Source organism: Adiantum capillus-veneris, chromosome 21 (assembly GCF_014529385.1).
Source record: "Adiantum capillus-veneris isolate H3 chromosome 21, ASM1452938v2, whole genome shotgun sequence".
Classification (NCBI taxonomy): Eukaryota; Viridiplantae; Streptophyta; class Polypodiopsida; order Polypodiales; family Pteridaceae; genus Adiantum; species Adiantum capillus-veneris.
In genome coordinates this window covers 112,287,096-112,296,703 of record NC_140951.1, presented here as the reverse complement: position 1 = coordinate 112,296,703, position 9,608 = coordinate 112,287,096, and the positions used below count along the sequence as shown (strand labels likewise).

At 40.3% G+C, this 9,608-nt stretch overlaps 1 pseudogene; it reads right to left on the bottom strand.

Annotated features, from left to right (window-relative positions):
- Positions 1-4,174: 4,174 nt before the first annotated feature.
- LOC147431552 (uncharacterized) lies at positions 4,175-5,040 on the bottom strand (annotated as a pseudogene).
- Positions 5,041-9,608: the final 4,568 nt, after the last annotated feature.

Sequence of the window (9,608 nt, the reverse complement as noted above, 5' to 3'; positions counted from 1 at the left end):
ACTCTCTTTGGCTAATTTGACCCCGTGTCACACTGTAAAGAGAGAGAGAGTTTAGACACCCGTCCTTGACTGTGTTAATCCTCGTGACACACTGGAAGGGGGGTTAGACACTTTAGACTCTTAGTCCTTGACTGTTGTTGACCTTCGTGTCGCACTGCAAAGAGTAGCTTAGGATGTGCAATTAGATTTTTTGTCTCTGGTTGTTGCTGACCATCGAGTCACATTGCAGGGAGGGATTAGCTATCTTACATTCTTTCTTCTTGGTTGTTACTGACCATTGCGTCGCACTACAGTGAGATTGGGTTTAATAGATTATTTGTCTCTGTCTGTTGCTGACCATCGTGTCACATTGCAGGAGGGGTTTAGGATTTTTAAATCCTTTGTTCTTGGATATAGTTGACCATCGCATCGCACCGCAAGAAAATTGGGTTTAATAGATTCTTCGTCTATGTCTGTTGGTGACCACCATGTCACACTGCAAGGAGGGGTTTAGGGTTGTCAAATCCTTCATTCTTGGCTATTGTTGACCATCGCGTTGCACCACAAGAAGATTGAATTTAATAGATTCCTCGTCTCTGGTTGTTGTCGACCACTGTGTCGCACTGCAGGGAGGGGTTTAGGGTTTTTAAATCCTTTGTTCTTAGCATTGTTGACCATCACGTCTCACTGGAGGAGGATTGGATTGAAGAGATTCTCTGTCTCTGGTTGTTGCTGACCACCGTGTTGCACTATAGGGAGGGGATAGATATCTTACATCCTTCGTTCTTGGCTGTTGGTGACCATCATGTCACACTGCAGGTTGATTGGATTTAATAAATTTCTCGTCTCTAGCTGTTGCTGACCACCATGTCGCACTATAGAGAGGGGCTAGGTATTTTAAATCCTTCGTCCCTCCCTGACTGTTGCTAACTACCACATCGCACTATAGGGAGATTGGTATTACGCTTTTTTGTCTCTGGCTGTTGCTGACCACCACGTTGCACTGCAGGGAGGAACTATATATGTTTAAATCTTTCGTTGTTGGTTGTTATTATTGTCCATGAAATGTATTTGTTTGGAACTATTTACAATCATATATGTCGAATTTATATCTATTCTAGATCTACCTTACTTATATTTGCTTCATGTATTTTCAGGCTTCAGTCATGGTAGAGACAAAGTTAACGCGTCAGCATCGCAAAATCATTTGTGATGCTCTAGTTTTATCTCTCTATAGAGCTTCAAACGATCATTTGCATCGGACATTTGATCCACTGCACGCAAAGTTCAATGATTTTGTGATTGAACTTGTGGAGTAGTGATGGCTGAAACTGTGCAGTGCATTCCTTGTTTCATTTGACCCAGTTCTGCGCACTAATGGAGTAATGTGTAACACAATAGTAAAGAAATTATTGGGCCAGGTCATTAGAAGCTTTGAGAGTATGGTTCATCCAAACTTGGAATCAAAGAGAAAATGCAGCTTGTGGCACAACTACATGCTTTAGTCATGGTAATGATCTGAGGAGTGTATGCTGGGATCGCGGACTAGGGACAAAGTACACCATCAAACACTTTGGCAACATTTCCCAAGCTGCCAAATCTCAACCCTCAAACTAGAGCTCAATTCGTGCAAGATTATCCATGGACTGCCCTTGAAAATATCAGCACCAATCCTCCTCCTTTCACCAAAGCATCTGATATATATAGTCTCTCATATATTCTTAAACACTTGGTTGTGTGTATTCCAGAGCCCTCTGAGGTTCTCAAGCGCGAATTTTTTACGAAATGTAAACAAACACCTTGCTAATGGAAAATTATCCAAACTCTTAGATACGCCTAAAATATGGGATTTAAGCCTTTGTTTGAATGGAGTCCATAATGTTGGCTATCATGTTGTAACCGAAGCTGGCTTGAGGCCTGTTGATGATTAGACCAGTAAATAACAATATTTTTTGTCATTAATGGTGTGCAATGTGTGGTGATATTTCAAACTAGATCTTTAATCGTATTTTCAGTTATGTCTTTAAAGTTCTTCAAGTTGGGGTTTTAAAGTATTTCAAGTTGGATCGCCGAAATCCTTTAAACCATCTCTCTTTTCTAAGTAATAAGGCTTCGCTCATTAAAGTTTATTGTTTTGCATTTCAGGTATGGAAGATATTGTTCCCGACCAGAATGCACAGCAGCCTAATGATCCTTTGCTTAATCACACATTGGCACAACAAATTTATAAAGAGGAAGAGATTCGAGTGGCTCAAGGAGATCTTAGCGCTTGGGCTGCGTCCCAAGAAGACGAATCAGAACTTTAAAGGGAGCCACTGAATTATAGGCAATGCAGATAGCTATGCCCAAATCATTTTGTACACAATACATTATTTCGAGTTAGTGAAAATGCTAAGGCTTCCGCTCCCTTGAAAGTTTCAGATTTGCTACCACTTGAGGCGGCAACATACAATGCTCTCACGGCCACATGTTGAAGTTCCACTTTTTCTCCACCGTACTCTTTCCACCAAACTGGTGCGCTCATCGTCTTGATAGCATCTATATGTCAAGGATCCCCAAATATTCCTTCTCTGCTAGTATATGCCGTCTTCTGTGTGTATGCCACCTGTCCATCCACATTGCCTAATAGTTGGGCACACACTTTCTTAAAATCACTCATCACTTCATTGTTTGAAGATTGATCGTGCATGTGGAACTTGGGATCTAAGACGAACCTTGCTCCTTCTAAAGGAGTATGCAAATGCTCCCATCGTCTTTTGACAAACGACATCATCATGGATTTCTCTTTTCCTACATAAGATGTACAGTCTTTTAACTTGTGAGAGGCTTCATGCATGTACCAGTAAACCCGTCCAAAGATAGAGGCTTCTTTGTCCACTAATCGTATCAGATGAGTGAAGGGTTATGTGACAGTAACAATTTTGTCTACATTTCTCCAAAAAACACGAGAGTTTACAAGCTGATAGCATTTGGAAGCAACAGGTTCATGCTTGGGATATTTATCAAGCCAAATGTTCCATCTTCTATCTGCCACTATTTCAACAAGGGCTGCTTTAACCTGTTGTAGTGTAGAGAGAACGTAATACGCTCTCGCAAAACAGGTAACACAAAAAAACTATAAATTTTTTATTGGGGAATTTGTTCTAAATAAAGCGTAAGAAAATGAATGCTCTCTTATGAACTTCACCAAGTGGTTTGCATCTAGTAGAGTTTACTTAATAGAAGGAACTTTTCCAAAGTCCTTTAACAGCAGATTCAAAGTGGGAGCAGCACATGGAACCCATATAATCTCTGGATACTTTGCTTCAACTACTTTTCCAGCTGCTATGTAATTAGATGCATTATCTGTGACAACGAGTCTTACTAAACAGCGAGCGAACATTCTCGAGCAAAGAAAAAACCGAGCGACTTTTTCACAAACATTGAGCTTTGTTATTAGCAGTATCTCATGTGGAACTCTCTCTCTCTCTCTCTCTCTCTCTCTCTCGTGTGTCTGGACTCTGCAAATGAGTTGAGAAACATCTCTCTCTCCTCTAGCAAAAACTAACAAACAAACCTACTAGAAAAAATTCACACCGCGTCAAAGCAGTCCATGTCGGCACAAACTATTTCTAATAGGTTTATTTTTTAGTTTTTAAGTGAGCAGTGGATCTTGAAAATTCAAAATAGCTAGTTAGAGGAAGGGGGAGAAGGAGAAAATCCGCTTGGAAAATTCATGAAAATAGTTAAATTGAAAAAAAGTATGCAAACCTACTAGAAAAAATTCACACCGCGTCAAAGCAGTCCGTGTCGGCACAAACTATTTCTAATAGGTTTATTTTTTAGTTTTTAAGTGAGCAGTGGATCTTGAAAATTCAAAATAGCTAGTTAGAGGAAGGGGGAGAAGGAGAAAATCCGCATGGAAAATTCATGAAAATAGTTAAATTGAAAAAAAGTATGTTATTTGAGGAAAAAATCTATTTGAATATACCATAGAGGTTTTGCAAGACATCCTAGGGTTTTGCAATTGCAAGAGAGTTCTCTCTCTCTCTCTCTCTCTCTCTCAACCATGGAAGCAGTTTTTTTCCAGTTTTTGGTTGAGAGAGAGAGAGAGAGAGAGAGAGAGAGAGAGAGAGAGAGAGAGAGAGAGAGAGAGAGAGAGAGAGAGAGAGAGAGAGAGAGAGAGAGAGAGAGAGATGGACTCAAACCCAGCCCGCTATCGTGAGCGGCGGCGAAGGAGACGGTTTGGGATGCAGTGAGTGGGACGCAAGGGTTCTATGATTGGAACGAGGTGAACCAGGCAAACACTAATGGCCATCACTACGAGATCATTCCAAATGGCGAGCTGTGCAGCGGCGGGCAGGAGAAGTATAAGGGCCTTGACCCACCAACTTGTCCTCCCATGTCTCCTTAACATACCTCTAGAAGGCCACTGCCCCACACAGCGGCTTCTTCGAGTTTTGCCAGCTGAGAGTTCGAAATTTAGGCTAGGCTGCAATGATCAGACTTGGAGGACCCCCACTTCATCAACGTCACTGACCCCACGCTTCTCAGCGGCTCCTACCAATTCCCCGGCACCACGCCTGTCGGAAAATCTGGCCGCCACCTCATCTACGTCATTTGGTAGCGCTCCGACAACCCCGAGGCCTTCTACTGCTTCTTCGACGTCAACTTCGTCGATGTAGATGCAGATGATGCCGCTGTCTACCTCTCTGTCCACTTCACCACCTAGCAGTTAGCAAGCAGCTGGGGGTGATGAGTGCGTGCCAGGTGCCAAGACATTCATGTAATATGCAGTAGACCGCCACTAATTGCTATCCTAGAGCCAGCGCACAGCTCTCACGCACGCACAGACTGCTCTTCTCTTGTTAGAATAAGAATCAATAATAATTTGTTCCATGCACGTCGCCTCTCTGTTTTGATCTCTGTTATGGCAGGTTGTCTGGTTTGGTGGGAATGGCATGGGGACCTAGCTTGTGCTTCCGCTCGATTAGGACATTGCGCAAAGAGTTTCTTGCTGTCCAATATCTCTGCCAAACTACGAGGTTGGTTTACTAAGTAGTAAGGGGCCAGGGCGGTCATGATTGTTTGCGACTACGCGAGTTGATAATATAAAAAGACCTAATTATTTATGCATTCTGAACCTGCTGGAACCTGTCTGCGCCGGCGCGGACAGGTTCCGACAGGTTTCAATGATTTTTCTTTTGCTTTTCCTAATATCAAGGCGGCCATGCTGCGCGACTTCATTATATTAAAAAAATGCTCTTTAGAGAATGCCCATGAGCTTAGTAAGGCATGTTGAAACCTGTTGGAACCTGTCCGCGCCGACGCGGATTGGTTCTGACAGGTTTCAATGAAATTTTTTTGCTTGCTCTAATACCAAGGCGGCCATGCTGCGTGACTTCATTATATTAAAAAAATTCTGTTTAGAGAATGCCCATGAGCTTAGTAAGGCATGTTGAAACCTGCTGGAACCTATCCGCGCCGGCGCGGACTGGTTCAGACAAGTTTCAACATGCCTTAAATTTTTGTTTGGTTTACAAATGGTCTGTGTAAGAAAGAAAGTTTTTTCGAGCATTGGATAACTTTTTTTGGACCTTTTTTGTTTTGTTTTACTAGGACGGCTATGGTCTGCGACTCTGAGTGAGTTGACTATATAAAAAAAAATGATTTGTATAGCATGCTCATGAGCTTCGTAAAATATGTTGAACTTGCTAGAACCTGTCCGCGTGGCTAGGTCCCTGTTTTGGAGAGCATGCTCCTTATCGCTGGCATGGTAGAATTGCAATGCATGCAATATTTCTCGCTCCTCAACCATCATCCTACTTCTATGCACATCATGGAAAAAACAAGTATTGCATCCGACTTGCTAGTCAATATGAGTCCTCTACCAGTTGATGGTCATCCTTGTTCTCAAGGCCCTTATGTTCTATCTCATCAAACACCTCCAAATTCTTGCCTTGGAGTAGATGGCACACACCGTGTGGTATGAGTGCAAGGAAGATGCGACATGGTGTGGAAGCCTGGTTAGCTCTTACAATCTTGGTGTTGAGCTAATCTAGAGTCACTCAATGAAACCACAAGACATGCAATGATATCCATACCAATTTCTTTACACTTTTGCCACCATTCCAAAGGTGCACCTTGCGGGTTGCAACATTGTGGAACTCTTCTCTGCATCTGACCAGGAGCTCAACTTCTACAAGAATCTTAGAGAGATTGCTTTATTCTACTTTATAAACAGAGTTCAAGATCTCTCAACTTTGCAGAGATGCCTTCACAAGTATTGTGCAAATTGATTGAACCTCTGGGAATTACTCACAGTTAAAAACTTAAAGAATTGCATGTGCCACTTCACGATGGGATGAGCTTTCTCATGATATGCATTACACTATTGTATCCTGGAGTTTTTATATATATATTTTTTGAGAAAACATGAAATTGTATTAAAAAAGGGGTGGAGCTTTACAACAGTGCCTCACAGGAGGGAAGAGAGGCATCTCGACTTCTTTACAAAGATAGGGCCAAACAAATCATCCTAAGTCTATCTGAGGAGTAAAATGAGAGCATGGCATCCCGCCAACACTGCCACCTTAGGCACTTTTGATTTGATTGGCTTTGCAAGGTGCAATTCATGTTTGAACACGAAGTGGTTTCTTTTCCTTATGACAAGTTTTAAAGTAAAGGTTTGCTACTCAGTAACCCAAAACAATGAGATTCCTCTTTATTGTCCGGGTAGGGAGATTAAGTATGTATAATTGGATACGATAATGGTGTCACAAGCATTCCACTTTTGTAAATTGCTTGTTGGTTTTTGGTTGTGTAGAGTGATGTAGTTCTGTGTGCGTGCGCGTGCGCGCTAATCTCTTTGTTGTTGCTCATATTTGCTCAGAAATTGGATTTGCTCGGTTTTTTTTGCTCGTTGATTGGAAACCCCCGTGAAAATGGTTATCACATTTTTAGGTCCCCCTGCTCTTCTCATTAAACGCTCATATACACCAGCAAGATATCCACTAGTTTTCTCTTTCAAAGATGTATCGATCGCTTCAACAAAGATGGAACCTCTTGGACAAATCAACATCACATTAATCAATGGTTTCTTCTGACAATTTGTCCAACCATCTAGAGCGATTGTGCATCCATAGTGTGGCACATAATCAAGAGTTGTGCGCTTTAAAATATTCTCTCATGGAGTTTTCACTTTATCTAAATATTCTGTACGCATCTTATTATAACCAGGTACCACAAAACCCTTCTTCGTGCTTTGCTCATTAAAGCATCTTTGAAGATAGGATTTAGAATGACATTAAAAGGAATTCCACATGCAACAAATGCTTGTGTCTACTTAAGATGGAGTTCAATCAGCCATTGTTTATCAAATGCATCATGCAAAGTAGAACCACTTGGTGCAGGTTCTCCTCCAGTCCATGCTTCACTTAGGCTTATGTTAGTAGAGCTTGCGGCAAGATTAGAGCTACAAGTCCCAACAAAAGATGAATGACGTCCTCCTTGACCTTGAGCAGGGATCGAAGAAGGGTTTTGATTATTCTCGAGTGTCATCTCCACGTCCCTAGCCATAGATGGAGCCATCATTTTGGGACCTCCCTTTTTTTTGCCCTCAAGATGTGCTCTCTTTGCCCTGAGCGGCCACTCGGGAAACTTTTCTTCAATACCTCTTGGGGGTTTTGCAAGTTTTCACGTTTCCAAAAATTCTGAACGCATGCTCTTTTATCCTGTGAGCATTTTCGCTAAAATTATGGCCGCAGGTCGTACACCTTAGCTTTGATGTAGTCTTTCTACTGACCAATTCATCTACATAGTTCCACTCATATCTAAGATTTGAAAACTCAAACAGGACTAATTACTAAATACACATCTAAAATCGAACTCTAATACCATTTACATTACTTTATTTACCATCGTTTTTTTTAAAACATAAATTTTTAACCTCTTCAAATTATAAATATCATTTTTTTTTCAAGCGCAAGCTTTCACTTTATACCTGAATCATGATAAATAAATTTCTTAATCTATCTCAATAACTTCCAAGTGTGAGTAAACTCTACATAAAGCAAGATATCTTTTAAAAACCTACCTAAATTACCTCCAAGTGTAAGTGTAACTCTACATATAACAAGCAATCAAAATTCACTACTTATCTAAATCTCTTCTAGGTGTGAGAATACCTCTACACAAAGCAAGAGATTATTATTTAATCTACATAAATTGTCTGTAGTGTGAGTATTACTCTATACATGGCAGACAATCATAAGATAAATCTAACCTAAGTTAGTTCTAGGTGTGAAGAGAGATCAATAGAATGAGGAAAACAACCCATATTTTCGGTAAATAAAAGGCTATATTTTGATCAAAATTCTAAGAAATTATACGATGTTTTTGCTGATGTGGCATCGTATAATACGATCGAATAAAGATAGGTGTTGTATAATACGTCCATTTAAACCATATTATATGTACACCGTATAATGTACAATGCAACTTAGATTTAGATATCTATTAGGAAAACACCACACTTTGTTCCAAGTATACTTTATATTTGATGATAAAAGAATGATAAAATGATCAGGACTCTTAATCTCATTACCATATCCACCTTTATGGAGATAATCTGGAACGACAAATGAGGTGATCCATATGATGAAAGATTGTGAGGTGATAAAGTATACTCAAATCTTAATGCTATGTTACTTTTTGTATTTAATATTAGTGCCAACAATTCAAGCTTATTTATGTTGACTATTGTGTAGAAATCACTTCTACCCAAATTATCAGCTAATGGGTCTTATGAGTTGAATTTATATCAAGAATTGGTTGTTATTACCATATTTCCCTTGTGATTGATGATCTGACAAGACTAAGACATGTTTTCGTGAGAGAAATTGTACAACAAAAACCCGAAATGGAGTATTTTCAATTGGGCTTGGTTATAGCAGACGGGTCCAAATATTTTATATATGTCCTCAACAATTGGAACAAAATGTACAACATTGAACCATGGGTATTCCCAGTGTAAGCTTGAGAGAGAGAGAGAGAGAGAGAGAGAGAGAGAGAGAGGGGTCTTTTAAATCCCTTTTGTTGAATGTTTTCACTTAGGTGGGACATAAACTCTGCTAGCAATTTGTTTATTCTCTCTCTCTCTCTCTCTCTCTCTCTCTCTCTCTCTCTCTCTCTCTCTCTTACGAGAATGGACGCCCACCTGGCCGGACACGTAACCGGACACCACATTTGTAGTTTATTATTTTGCTAAGCTAATGTAGTGATACTCTGTGTAAATCCTGATTCTAGAGTAGCATGTCAATTCCGTGAGTTGTAATTTTGTCATGACAATTGTAAAGATCCATGTGAGCCGGGCCACTGGTCATTTAGAATGCCTTAGGTATAAATGTCAATCACTTTAATGTGAAAAAAAGCTTATCTTTCGAAGAAGAAAGAGCTCTGCTGAACGTACGCTCAAGCTACGAAGCTACTCCAGCTTGTAATCAACGTTTCTAACGATTAGGTGGTCTATTTTCGATTCTGAAACTTGCATTGTGTTTCTCTCTCTTTGCTCTTTCAATTAAGTGTAAACATTGTCAATTTTTTGTTGGTTCGCGACTACGCGTCTGTAAACCTTGATTGTAGATTTAAGT